The sequence below is a fragment of the Hemiscyllium ocellatum genome, unplaced genomic scaffold, assembly GCF_020745735.1.
Source record: "Hemiscyllium ocellatum isolate sHemOce1 unplaced genomic scaffold, sHemOce1.pat.X.cur. scaffold_115_pat_ctg1, whole genome shotgun sequence".
Taxonomy (NCBI): Eukaryota; Metazoa; Chordata; class Chondrichthyes; order Orectolobiformes; family Hemiscylliidae; genus Hemiscyllium; species Hemiscyllium ocellatum.
The window spans coordinates 790,709-804,158 of NW_026867690.1; positions in this window are offsets into that span (position 1 = coordinate 790,709).

Genomic DNA, 13,450 nt, shown 5'->3' on the forward strand with positions numbered 1-13,450 from the left:
GCACTATGGGTCCAATGTTGGCAAATGGTACTCCATCAGATTAGAACATCTAGTCGGTGCAGATGAGCTGGACTGAAGGGTCTGTTTCCGTGCTGTATGACACTATGATTCCATCTGACCTTCATTCTCGCAAAGAGTAAAGTGAAACATCAGTAAAATGCTTCTAAAACAATTGCATATTTTTCTTTCAGTATAGTGTTTCATTACTACACACAATATATCCGATATAGTCTCAGCATTGTCTTGTACACATGCAGTAAAACATCCCGATGATTATACCCGGTAGCCTTTGCATGAAACAGCATCATTCGCTGCACTTTCCTAATCACTTGCTGAATCTGCTGACGAGCTTTATGTGGCTCATGTACCAGGCCGTCCAAATTCCTCTGTACCAATGAGCTCATCGATGTTTCTCCATTTAAGTAGGTTACTGTTATTTTATCTTTTTAACACAACACTGACTTCCCTTAACCCACATTATACTGTTTTCTGCCAAATATTTGCTCACTAACGTCCCCTGTCTGTATCCCATTGCAGAGTCTCCATGTCCAGTTAAATGATTATCTTGGTGAATGAGCTAATTGAGCTCCAAGCCAATCATTCCTCTCATCCAAGTCATTGTTATAGATTGTAAATAGTTGATAATCTCACTCTGATCCCCGAGACACTCCACCAAGTTACAACTTTACAACCTGAAAATAATCATCTATACTGAATGTTTATTCCCAGATAGTTAACCAGGTTTCCCCTGTTGCTGGGCAGAAGGCAGGAAAGGTTGGATGGCCTCATCCTACATTGTATAATGTACTTAGCGGGCTGCATGACTTCAATCTATTCCTGCATAACTCCTTTGAGGGTAGAATGGTCTCTACCTCTCTCATTATCTTGATGCTGTCTGGCTGAATGAGATCTTTCTTTACCCCTGTAATATCATGGAGTGCTTGAGAGAACAACATATGGGTTAGGAGCAACAGCTGGCCATTCAGCCACTCGCACCTGCTGCACAATTCAGAATATGCATTGTTGACGTGATTGTAACTGAACATCACTTTCCTGTCTGTTCCTAATAAACATGGCTATCTTGTTCATCAATGATCTATGGAACTCAACCTTGAGTGTTTTCAGTAAACCAGTCTTCACTGCTCCTTGGGAACGAAAACACCACAGATCAAACAACCGAAAGAGAAACAAACATCCCTGTCTCAGTCAGAAATGGGAATGCCCTTATTCTAAAAATGTGTTCCCCTCAAATCAATCACCACTCTTTTGATATATAAGGAGTCAACAATCAGAAACAGGTATCAACCACCCAGCCCCTCAAACCTGTCCACATTCTCATTAACTCTCCTAAATCAAATATTTAGCCAATTCAGTCTCCACTGGCCTCGTGGAAAGACAATCCCATGCACCACAAGATCAAATGAGCAATGAACCCTGCAGCAGGATGAGACCATTCAGCCCATCTTGTCTGCCATGGCATTTGATCACGGCTAGAATATTTTGAATCCCATTCTCCTGCCTTCTCCGACTGACCATTGATAATTTATTAATAAAAAAAGTATATCTCTCTGTATTAAGGACAGTGTGTGCCTGTATGTGGGGCAATGTTCGTGTGTTTGTGTGTAAAAGTCTATATCTACGTGCATATCTCTGTGTGCATGTGTTATGTGTGTTAGTATCAGTATCTCAGTTTGTGTGTACGTCTGTCTGAATCGCTGTGCAATGTTGTTTTTGAAGTAGATAGATTGAAATTGGAATCAAATTCTCTCTCCTCCACTCTCTCTGTCTGTCCCTGTTGTTCATAGATTTCATAGAATGTCTACAATGTGGAAACAGACCCTTTGACCCAACGAATCCACACTGACCCTTCGAAGAGTAACACACCCAGACCCAATTCCAAACCATCCTATGTTTAGCCCTGATTACTGCCCCTAACCGACATCCATGAGCACTATGGACAATTTATCTTGGCCAATTCACCTAATATCCACATCGTTGGACTGTGGGTGGAAACCAGAGGACCCGGTGGAAACCCAGGCAAACATGGTGAGAATGTGAAACTCCACACAGACTGTCGTCCGAGGGTGGAATCGAGCCTGGGTGCCTGGCACCATGAGGCACCAGTGCAAACCACTGAATTTTATGATTAGATTCTTACAATAACTCCCCCTGCTGGCCTCCCCGCACCACTGCATCTCTCTCTCTCTCCCTCTCTCTCTCTCTCTCTCGCCCCTCTCTTTCTCGAACCCCCCTCTCTCTCTCTCTCTCGCCGGCCTCTCTCTCTCGCACCCCTCTTTCTCTCTCACTCCCTCTCTCTCTGTCTCTCGTCCCCTCTCTCTCACCATCCTCTCTCTCTCTCTCGCCCCCTCTCTCTCTCGCCCCTCTCTCTCTCTCTCTCGCCCCCTCTCTGTCTCGCCCCTCTCTCTCTCTCTCGCCCCCTCTCTGTCTCGCCCCTCTCTCTCTCTCTCGCCCCCCTCTCTCTCTCTCTCGCCCCCTCTCTCTCTCTCTATCTCTCTCTCTCTCGCCCCCTCTCTCTCTCTCTCTCGCCCCCTCTCTTTCTCTCACCACCCTCTCTCTCTCTCTCGGCCCCCTCTTTCTCGACCCCCTCTCTCTCTATCGCCCCCATCTCTCTCTCTTGCCGGCCTCTCTCTCTCTTTCTCTCGCACCCCTCTTTCTCCCCCACTCCCTCTCTCTCTGTCTCTCGTCCCCTCTCTCTCGCCACCCTCTCTCTCTCTCGCCACCCTCTCTCTCTCTTGCCACCCTCTCTCTCTCTCTTGCCCCTCTCTTTCTCGACTCCGTCTCTCTCTATCGCCCCCCTCTCTCTCTCGCCGGCCTCTCTCTCTCTTTCTCTCGCACCCCTCTTTCTCCCCCACTCCCTCTCTCTCTGTCTCTCGTCCCCTCTCTCTCGCCACCCTCTCTCTCTCTCGCCCCCCCCTCTCTCTATCGCTACACTTTCTCTCTCGTCCCCTCTCTCTCGCCACCCTCTCTCTCTCTCTCGCCCCTCTCTTTCTCGACCCCCTCTCTCTCTCGCCCCCTCTCTCTTTCTCTCTCTCGCTACACTCTCTCTCTCTCGCCCCCCAGTCTCTCTCTCGCTCTCCTCTCTGTTCCCCTCACTCAATCCCCGTATCTCTGTACCTCTCTCTCTGTCCCCCCTCTCTCTGTCCCCCCTCTCTCTGTCCCCCCCCTCTGTCCCCCCCTCTCTGTCCCCCTCTCTCTGTCCCCCCCCTCTGTCCCCCCTCTCTGTCCCCCCCTCTCTCTGTCCCCCCTCTCTCTGTCCCCCCTCTCTCTGTCCCCTTCTCTCTCTGTCCCCTTCTCTCTCTGTCCCCTCTCTCTCTGTCCCCTCTCTCTCTGTCCCCCCCTCTCTCTGTCCCCTCTCTCTCTGTCCCCCCTCTCTCTTTCCCCCTCTCTCTTTCCCCCCTCTCTCTTTCCCCCCCTCTCTCTTTCCCCCCCTCTCTCTGTCCCCCCGCTCTCTCTGTCCCCCCGCTCTCTGTCCCCCCGCTCTCTGTCCCCCCGCTCTCTGTTCCCCCTCTCTCTGTCACCCCCTCTTTGTCCCCCCTCTTTCCCCCCCGTCCCCCCCTCTCTCTGTCCCCCAAACTCTCTCTCACCTCACTCACTCTCTCACCCTCTCTCTCTCTCTCCCTCGCCCCCTCTCTCTCTCACACCCCTCTCTCTCTCACACCCCACTCTCTCTCACACCCCACTCTCTCTCTCGCCCCCTCTCTCCCTCGCCCCCTCTCTCCCTCGCCCCCTCTCTCTCTTGCACCCCCCTCTCTCTCACACCCCCCTCTCTCTCACACCCCCTCTCTCTCTCGCCCCCTCTCTCTCACACGCCCCCTCTCTCTCACCCCCTCTCTCTCACACGCCCCCTCTCTCACACGCCCCCTCTCTTTCTCGCCCCCTCTCTCGCCCCCTCTCTCGTCGCCCCCTCTCTCTCACACTCCCCCTCTCTCTCGCCACCCTCTCTCGCCACCACCTCTCTCTCACCCCCCTCTCTCTCTCTGCCCCACTCTCTCTCTCAACCCCTCTCTCTCTCTCTTGCCTGCCTCTCTCCCTCTCTCACCCTCTCTCTCTCTCTCTCTCGCCCCCTCTCTCTCACTCTCCCCCCTCTCTCTCTCTCTCTCTCTCTCTCTCTCTCTCGCCTGCCTCTCTCCCTCTCTCCCCCCCTCTCCCTCTCTCACCCCCCTCTCTCTCTCGCCCCCTCTCTCTCACTCTCGCCTCCTCTCTCTCACTCGGCTCTCTCCCTCTCTCTCTCTCTCTCTCGCCTGCCTCTCTCCCTCTCTCACCCTCTCTCTCTCTCGCCCCCTCTCTCTCTCACTCGGCTCTCTCTCTCTCTCGCCTGCCTCTATCCCTCTCACGCCACCCCTCTCTCTATCGCCCTCCCCTCTCTCTATCGCGCCCCTCTCTCTCTATCGCGCCCCTCTCTCTCTCTCTCTCTCTCTCTCTCTCTCGCTCCCCTCTCTCTCTCTCTCTCTCTCGATCCCCTCTCTCGCCATCACCTCTCTCTCACCCCCTCACGCTCTCTCTCTCTCTCTCTCTCGCCCCCTCTCTCTCTCGCCCCTTTCTCTCTCTCGCCCCCTCTCTCTCTCACTCTCTCTCGCCCCCTCTCTCTCTCTCTCTCTCTCTCTCCCTCTCTCTCTCTCTCTCTCTCGCCCCTCTCTTTCTCGAACCCCCCTCTCTCTCTCTCTCGCCGGCCTCTCTCTCTCGCACCCCTCTTTCTCTCTCACTCCCTCTCTCTCTGTCTCTCGTCCCCTCTCTCTCACCATCCTCTCTCTCTCTCGCCCCCACTCTCTCTCTCTCTCGCCCCCTCTCTCTCTCGCCCCCTCTCTCTCTCGCCCATCTCTCTCTCTCTCTCGCCCCCTCTCTGTCTCGCCCCTCTCTCTCTCTCGCCCCCTCTCTCTCTCTATCTCTCTCTCTCGCCCCCTCTCTCTCTCTCTCTCTCGCCCCCTCTCTTTCTCTCGCCACCCTCTCTCTCTCTCTCGCCCCCTCTCTCTCTCGCCCATCTCTCTCTCTCTCTCGCCCCCTCTCTGTCTCGCCCCTCTCTCTCTCTCTCGCCCCCTCTCTCTCTCTATCTCTCTCTCTCGCCCCCTCTCTCTCTCTCTCTCTCGCCCCCTCTCTTTCTCTCGCCACCCTCTCTCTCTCTCTCGGCCCCCTCTTTCTCGACCCCCTCTCTCTCTATCGCCCCCCTCTCTCTCTCTCGCCGGCCTCTCTCTCTCTTTCTCTCGCACCCCTCTTTCTCCCCCACTCCCTCTCTCTCTGTCTCTCGTCCCCTCTCTCTCGCCACCCTCTCTCTCTCTCGCCCCCTCTCTCTCTATCGCTACACTTTCTTTCTCGTCCCCTCTCTCTCGCCACCCTCTCTCTCTCTCGCCACCCTCTCTCTCTCTCTCGCCCCTCTCTTTCTCGACCCCCTCTCTCTCTCTCGCCCCCTCTCTCTCGCCCCCTCTCTCTCGCCCCCTCTCTCTCTCTCTCGTCCCCTCTCTCTCGCCACCCTCTCTCTCTCTTGCCACCCTCTCTCTCTTGCCACCCTCTCTCTCTCTCTCGCCCCTCTCTTTCTCGACCCCCCCTCTCTCTATCGCCCCCCTCTCTCTCTCGCGTCCCCTCTCTCTCGCGTCCCTTCTCTCTCTCGCCCCCCTCACTCGTCCCCTCTCTCTCTCGCCCCCTCTCTCTCTCTCGCCCCCTCTCTCTCTCTCGCCCCCTCTCTCTCTCTCGCCACCTCTCTCTCTCTCCTCCCCAGTCTCTCTCTCGCTCTCCTCTCTCTCCCCCCGCTCTTCTCTCTGTTCCCCTCACTCAATCCCCGTATCTCTGTACCTCTCTCTCTGTCCCCCTTCTCTCTTTCCCCTCTCTCTGTCCCCCCTCTCTCTGTCGCCACTCACTTTGTCCCCCCTCTCTCTGTCCCGCCTCTCTCTGTCCCGCCTCTCTCTTTCCCTTCTCTTTCTGTTCCTCTCTTTCTGTCCCCCTCTCTTTATCCCCCTCTCTCTCTCCCCACTCTCTCTTTCCCCCACTCTCTGTCCCCCCCGCTCTCTATTCCCCTCCCTCTGTCCCCAAACTCTCTGTTCCCCTCTCTCTCTCTCGCCTCATTCTCTCTCTCGCCCCCCTCTCTCTCTCTCGCCCCCTCTCTCTCTGTCTCTCGCCCCCTCTCTCTCTTGCACCCCTCTCTCTCTTGCACCCCTCTCTCTCTTGCACCCCTCTCTCTCTCACACCCCCCGTCTCTCTCTCGCCCCCCTCTCTGTCTCACTCTCGCCCCCTCTCTCTCTTGCACCCCTCTCTCTCTCACACCCCCGTCTCTCTCTCACTCCCCTCTCTGTCTCACTCTCGCCCCCTCTCTCTCTCGCCCCCTCTCTCTCTCTCGCCCCCTCTCTCTCTCTCGCCCCCTCTCTCGCCACCACCTCTCTCTCACACCCCCCTCTCTCTCACACCCCCCTCTCTCTCACACCCCCCTCTCTCTCTCGGCCCCCTCTCTCTCTCTCGGCCCCCTCTCTCTCTCTCGGCCCCTCTCTCTCTCTCCCGCCCCTCTCTCTCTCCCGCCCCTCTCTCTCTCTCGCCATCTCTCTCTCGCCCGCCCTCTCTCTCTCACACCCCCCTCTCTCTCTCACACCCCCCTCTCTCTCTCACACCCCCCTCTCTCTCTCTCGCCCCCTCTCTCTCTCTCGACCCCCTCTCTCTCTCTCTCGACCCCCTCTCTCTCTCGCTCGACCCCTCTCTCTATCGCCCCCTCGCCTCTCTCTCTCTCTCTGTCTCTCTCTCGCCTGCCTCTCGCACTCTCTCGCCCCCATCTCTCTCGCGCCCCCCTCTCTCTCTCACCCCTCTCTCTCTCTCTCTCTCGCCTACCTCTCTCCCTCTCTCGCCCCCCCTCTCTCACCCTCCTCTCTCTCTCTCTCTCGTCCCCCCTCTCTCTCGCCCCCTTTCTCACTCGCCCCCCTCACTTGCACCCTCTCTCTCTCGCCCCCTCTCTCGCCATCATCTCTCTCTCTCTCGCACCCCCCTCTCTCTCTCTCCCCCTCTCTCTCTCGACCCCCTCTCTCGCCCCTATCTCCCTCTCTCTCTCTCGCCCCCTCTCCCTCTCTCTCGCCCCCTCTCCCTCTCTCGCTACACTCTCTCTCTCGCCCCCTCTCTCTCTCGTCCCCAGTCTCTCTCTCGCTCTTCTCTCTCTCCGCCCCCTCTCTCCGTCACCCACTCTCTCTCTCACGCTACACTCTCTCTCGCCCCCCCTCTCTCTCTCTCACCCCACTCTCTCTCTGTCTCTCGTCCCCTCTCTCTCTCGCCACCCTCTCTCTCTCTCACCCCACTCTCTCTCTCTCTGTCTCTCGCCCCCTCTCTCTCTCGCCACCCTCTCTCTCTCGCTCTCTCTCTCTCACTCGCCCCCTCTCTCTCACTCGCCCCCTCTCTCTCTCTCGCCCCCTCTCTCTCTCTCGCCCCCTCTCTCTCTCTCGCCCCCTCTCTCTCTCTCGCCCCCTCTCTCTCTCTCGCCCCCTCTCTCTCACTCTCGCTCGCCCCCTCTCTCTCTCGCTCTCCTCTCTCTCTCGTCCCCTCTCTCTCTCGCTCTCCTCTCTCTCCCCCGCTCTCTCGCTCTCCTCTCTCTCCCCCGCTCTCCTCTCTCTCCCCCGCTCATCTCTCTGTTCCCCTCACTCAATCCCCGTATCTCTGTAGCTCTCTCTCTGCCCCCTTCTCTCTTTCCCCTCTCTCTGTCCCCCCTCTCTCTGTCACCACTCACTTTGTCCCCCCTCTCTCTGTCCCTTCTCTTTCTGTCCCCCTCTCTTTATCCCCCTCTCTCTCTCCCCACTCTCTCTTTCCCCCACTCTCTGTCCCCCCGCTCTCTATTCCCCTCCCCTCTGTCCCCAAACTCTCTGTTCCCCTCTCTCTCTCGCCCCTCTCTCACGCCCCCTCTCTCTCTGTATCTCGCCCCCTCTCTCTCTCTCGCCCCCGCTCTCTCTGTATCTCGCCCCCTCTCTCTCTCGCCCCCCTCTCTCTCTCGCCCCCCCTCTCTCTGTATCCCGCCCCCTCTCTCTCTTGCACCCCTCTCTCTCTTGCACCCCCCTCTCTCTCGCACCCCTCTCTCTCTCTCGCACCCCTCTCTCTCTCTCACACCCCTCTCTCTCTCTCGCACCCCTCTCTCTCGCACCCCTCTCTCTCTCGCACCCCTCTCTCGCCTGCCTCTCTGCCTCTCTCCCTCTCTCGCCCCCCTCTCTCTCGTCCCCCCTCTCTCTCGCTCCCTTTCTCACTCGCCCCCTCTCTCTCTCGCCCCCTCTCTCTCTCGCCCCCTCTCTCTCTCGCCCCCTCTCTCTCTCTCTCGCCCCCTCTCTCTCTCGCCCCCTCTCTCGTCACCACCTCTCTCTCGCCTCTCTCTCTCTCGAACCCTTGCGCTCTCTCTCTCTCGCACCCCCCTCTCTCTCACACCCCCCTCTCTCTCTCACTCGCCTCCCGCTCTCTCTCGCCCCCCCTCTCTCTCGTCCCCCCTCTCTCTCGCTCCCTTTCTCACTCGCCCCCCTCTCTCACTTGCACCCTCTCTCTCGCCCCCCCTCTCTCGCCATCACCTCTCTCTCGCCCCCTCGCGCGCTCTCTCTCTCTCTCGCATACCCCTCTCTCTCACACCACCCTCTCTCTCTCACCCCCTCTCTCTCTCGACCCCCTCTCTCGCCCCTCTCTCTCTCGCCTCCCTCTCTCTCTCGCCCCCCTCTCTCTCTGTATCTCGCCCGCTCTCTCTCTTGCACCCCTCTCTCTCTCTCTCGCACCCCTCTCTCTCTCTCGCACCCCTCTCTCTCTCTCGCACCCCTCTCTCTCTCTCTCGCACCCCTCTCTCTCTCTCTCGCACCCCTCTCTCTCTCTCGCCCCCTCTCTCTCTCTCTCGCATCCCTCTCTCTCTCTCTCGCACCCCTCTCTCTCTCTCTCGCACCTCTCTCACTCTCGCCCCCCTCTCTCTCACTCTCGCCCCCCTCTCTCTCTCGCCCCTCTCTCTCTCTCGCCCCCTCTCTCGCTCTCTCGCCCCCTCTCTCTCTCGCCCCCTCTCTCTCTCGCCCCCTCTCTCTCTCTCTCGCCCCCTCTCTCTCTCGCCCCCTCTCTCGTCACCACCTCTCTCTCGCCTCTCTCTCTCTCGAACCCTCGCGCTCTCTCTCTCTCGCACCCCCCTCTCTCTCACACCCCCCTCTCTCTCTCACTCGCCTCCCGCTCTCTCTCGCCACCCTCTCTCTCTCTCGCCCCTCTCTTTCTCGACCCCCTCTCTCTATCGCCCCGTCTCTCTCTCTCTTGCCCCTCTCTCTCTCTGTCTCTCTCTCTGTCTCTCTGTCTCTCTCTGTCTCTGTCTCTCTCTCTGTCTCTCTCTCTCTCGCACCCCTCTCTCTCTCACTCCCCTCTCTCTCGCCTCTCTCTCTCTCTCGACCCCTTCTCTCTATCGCCCCGTCTCTCTCTCTCTCCCGCCACGCGCGCTCTCTCTCTCTGTCTCTCTCTCTCTCTCTGTCTCTGTCTCTCTCTCTCTCTCTCTCACACCCCTCTCTCTCTCACTCCCCTCTCTCTCTGTCTCTCATCCCCTCTCTCTCTAACGCCCGCGTCTCTCTCTCTCACCCCACTCTCTCTCTCTCTCGTGACCCCCTTTCTCTCTCTCGCCCCCTTTCTCTCACTCGCCCCCTCTCTCTCGCCCCCCTCTCTCGCTACACTCTCTCTCGCCCCCTTCTCTCTCTCTCTCTATTGCACCCCTCTTTCTCTCTCGCCCCCTCTCTCTCTCGACCCCCTCTCTCTCTCTCGACCCCCTCTCTCTCTCTCTCGACCCCCTCTCTCTCTCTCTCGACCCCCTCTCTCTCTCTCTCGACCCCCTCTCTCTCTCTCTCGACCCCCTCTCTCTCTATCGCCCCTCTCTCCCTCTCTCTCTCGCCCTCCTATCTTTCTCGTACCCCTCTCTCTCGCTCACCCCCTCTCTCTCTCTGTCTCTCGTCCTCTCTCTCTCGCCCCCTTCTCTCTCTCTTTCGCCCCCCTCTCTCTTTCTCGCTCGACCCCTCTCTCTATCGCCCCCCTCTCTCTCTCTCGCCTGCCTCTCTCCCTCTCTCGCCCCCCCACACCCATCTCTCTCTCTCGTCCCCCCCCTCTCTATCAACCCCTCTCTCTCTGTCTCTCGTCCCCTCTCTCTCTCGCCCCCTTCTCTGCCTCTCTCTCTCGCCCCTCTCTATCTCTCTCTCGCCCCTCTCTCTCTCTCTCTTCCCTCTCTCTCTCTCTCCCTCTCTCTCTCGCTCGACCCCTCTCTCTCTCTCTCGCTCGACCCCTCTCTCTATCACCCCCTCTCTCACTCGTCCCCCCTCTCCCTGTCCTCTTCTGTCTGTGCGCCGTTCTCTATCCAGCTTTCTCTGTCCCCCTCTCTCTTCCCCATCTCTCAGTCCTCTTCTCTCTGTTCCCCTCTCTCTGCCCACAACTCTGTGACCACCCTCTCTTTATCCCCCTCTCTCTGTTCCTCTCTTTGTCCCCCTTTCTTTGTCCCCCCTCTCTCTGTCCTCACTCGCTCTGTCCCCCTCTCTCGGTCCCCCTCTCTCTGTCACCCGTATCTCTGTCCCGCTGTCTCTGTTCACTTCTCTCTGTCCCCCCTCTCTGTCCCCCCTCACTCTGTCACACCCTTGCTCTGTCCACTCTCCTTGTCCCCCTCTCTCTGTCCCCCTCTCTCTGTCCCCCCTCTCTCTGTCCCCCCTCTCTCTGTCCCCCCTCTCTCTGTCCCCCCTCTCTCTGTCCCCCTTTCTCTGTCCCCTTCTTTCTGTTCACTTCTCTCTGTTTCCCTCACTCTCCCCTTCTCACTCTCCCCTTCTCACTCTCCCCTTCTCACTCTCCGCCCTCTCTCTGTCCGCCCTCTCTCTGTCCGCCCTCTCTCTGTCCGCCCTCTCTCTCTCTCTCTCTCTCCATCTCTCAGTCGTCTTCTCTCTGTTCCCCTCTCTCTGCCCACAACTCTCTGACCCCCCTCTCTTTATCCCCTCTCTCTCTGTTCCTCTCTCTCTGTTCCTCTCTCTCTGTCCCCCTCTCCTTGTTAACCCTCTCTTTGTCCTCCTCTCTCTGTCCTCCGTCTCTCTCTGTCCTCCGTCTCTCTCTGTCCCCACTGGCTCCGTCCCCTGTCTCTCTCTCTACACTTTCTTTCTGTCTGCACCCTCTCTCCATCCCCATCTCTCTGTCCCACTCACTCTGTCCCCCCTCTCTCTAACCCCCGTCCCCACTTCTCTCTGTCCCCCTTCTCTCTGTCCCACTCTCTCTGTCCCCCACTCTCTCTGTCCCCCACTCTCTCTGTCCCCCACTCTCTCTGTCCCCCTTCTCTCTGTCCCCACTCTCTCTGTCCCCCACTCTCTCTGTCCCCACTCTCTCTGTCCCCACTCTCTCTGTCCCCCACTCTCTCTGTCCCCCACTCTCTCTGTCCCCCACTCTCTGCCCACAACTCTCTGTCCCTCCGCTCTCTGTCCCCCCTCTTTTTGTTCCTCCTCTCTCTCTCACTCTCACTCGTTGCCCTCTCTTTGTCACCCTCACTCTGTCACCCACTCTCACTGTCCCCCACCTCTCTGTCCCCCACCATCCCCTCATCTCTCGGTTCCCCCCGCTCTCCGTCCCCATTCGCTCTGCCCTCCGTCTCTCTGTCCCCTTCTCTCTGTTCCCCTTCTCTCTGTATCCCCATCTCTCTGTTCCCCTTCTCTCTGTCCCCCCTTCTCTCTGTCCCCCCTTCTCTCTGCCCCCTCTCTCTGCCCCCCTCTCTCTGCCCCCTCTCTCTGTCCCCCTCTCTCTGCCCTCCTCTCTCTGCCCCCCTCCCCTTCTCTTTGTCCCCCTCTCTTTGTCCCCCCCCTCTGCCCCCCACTCTGTTCCCCCTCCCTCTGTCCCTTCTCTCTCTATCCCCTTCTCTCTGTTCCCCTTCTCTCTGCCCCCCGCCCCCTCTCTCTGCCCCAGTCTCTCTGTCCCCTTCTCTCTGTTCCTCTCTCTCTACCCACAACTCTGTCCCCCTCTCTTTGTCCCCCTCTCTTTGTCCCCCTCTCTTTGTCCCCCTCCCTCTGTCCTCCCTCCCTCTGTCCTCCCTCCCTCTGTCCCCCTCCCTCTGTCCCCCTCCCTCTGTCCCCCTCTCTCTGTCCCCCTTCTCTCTGTCCCCCTTCTCTCTGTCCCCCTTCTCTCTGTCCCACCTCTCTTTATCCCCTTCTTGCTGTTCCCCTTCTCTCGGTCCCCCTCTCTTTATCCCCTTCTCTCTGTTCCCCTTCTCTCTGTTCCCCTTCTCTCTGTTCCCCTTCTCTCTTTATCCCCTTCTCTCTTTATCCACTTCTCTCTTTATCCCCTTCTCTCTTTATCCCCTATTCTCTGTTCCCCTTCTCTCTGTCCCCCTCTCTTTATCCCCTTCTCTCTGTTCCCCTTCTCTCTGTTCCCCTCTCTTTATCCCCCTCTCTTTATCCCCTTCTCTCTGTCCCCCTCTCTTTATCCCCTTCTCTCTGTTCCCCTTCTCTCTGTTCCCCTTCTCTCTGTTCCCCTTCTCTTTATCCCCTTCACTCTGTCCCCCTCTCTTTATCCCCTTCACTCTGTTCCCCTTCTCTCTGTTCCCCTTCTCTCTGTTCCCCTCTCTTTATCCCCTTCTCTCTGTCCCCCTCTCTTTATCCCCTTCTCTCTGTTCCCCTTCTCTCTGTCCCCCTCTCTCTGTTCCCCTTCTCTCTTTATCCCCTTCTCTCTTTATCCCCTTCTCTCTTTATCCCCTTCTCTCTGTTCCTCTTCTCTCTGTTCCCCTTCTCTCTGTCCCCCTCTCTTTATCCCCTTCTCTCTGTTCCCCTTCTCTCTGTCCCCCTCTCTTTTTCCCCTTCTCTCTTTTTCCCCTTCTCTCTTTTTCCCCTTCTCTCTGTTCCCCTTCTATCTGTTCCCCTTCCCTCTGTTCCCCTTCTCTCTTTATCCCCTTCTCTCTTTATCCCCTTCTCTCTTTATCCCCTTCTCTCTGTTCCCCTTCTCTCTGTTCCCCTTCTCTCTTTATCCCCTTCTCTCTGTTCCCTTTCTCTCTTTATCCCCTTCTTTCTGTTCCCCTTCTCTCTGTCACCCTCTCTTTATCCCCTTCTCTCTGTTCCTCTCTCTCTTTATCCCCTTCTCTCTGTTCCCCTTCTCTCTTTATCCCCTTCTTTCTGTTCCCCTTCTTTCTGTTCCCCTTCTCTCTGTTCCCCTTCTCTCTGTTCCCCTTCTCTCTGTTCCCCTTCTCTCTGTCCCCCTCTCTTTTATCCCCTTCTCTCTGTCCCCCTCTCTTTATCCCCTTCTCTCTGTTCCCCCTCTCTCTTTATCCCCTTCTCTCTGTTCATCTTCTCTCTTTATCCCCTTCTCTCTTTATCCCCTTCTCTCTTTATCCCCTTCTCTCTGTTCCCCTTCTCTCTGTTCCCCTTCTCTCTGTCCCCCTCTCTTTATCCCCTTCTCTCTGTCCCCCTCTCTTTATCCCCTTCTCTCTGTTCCCCTTCTCTCTGTTCCCCTTCTCTCTGTCCCCCTTCTCTCTGTC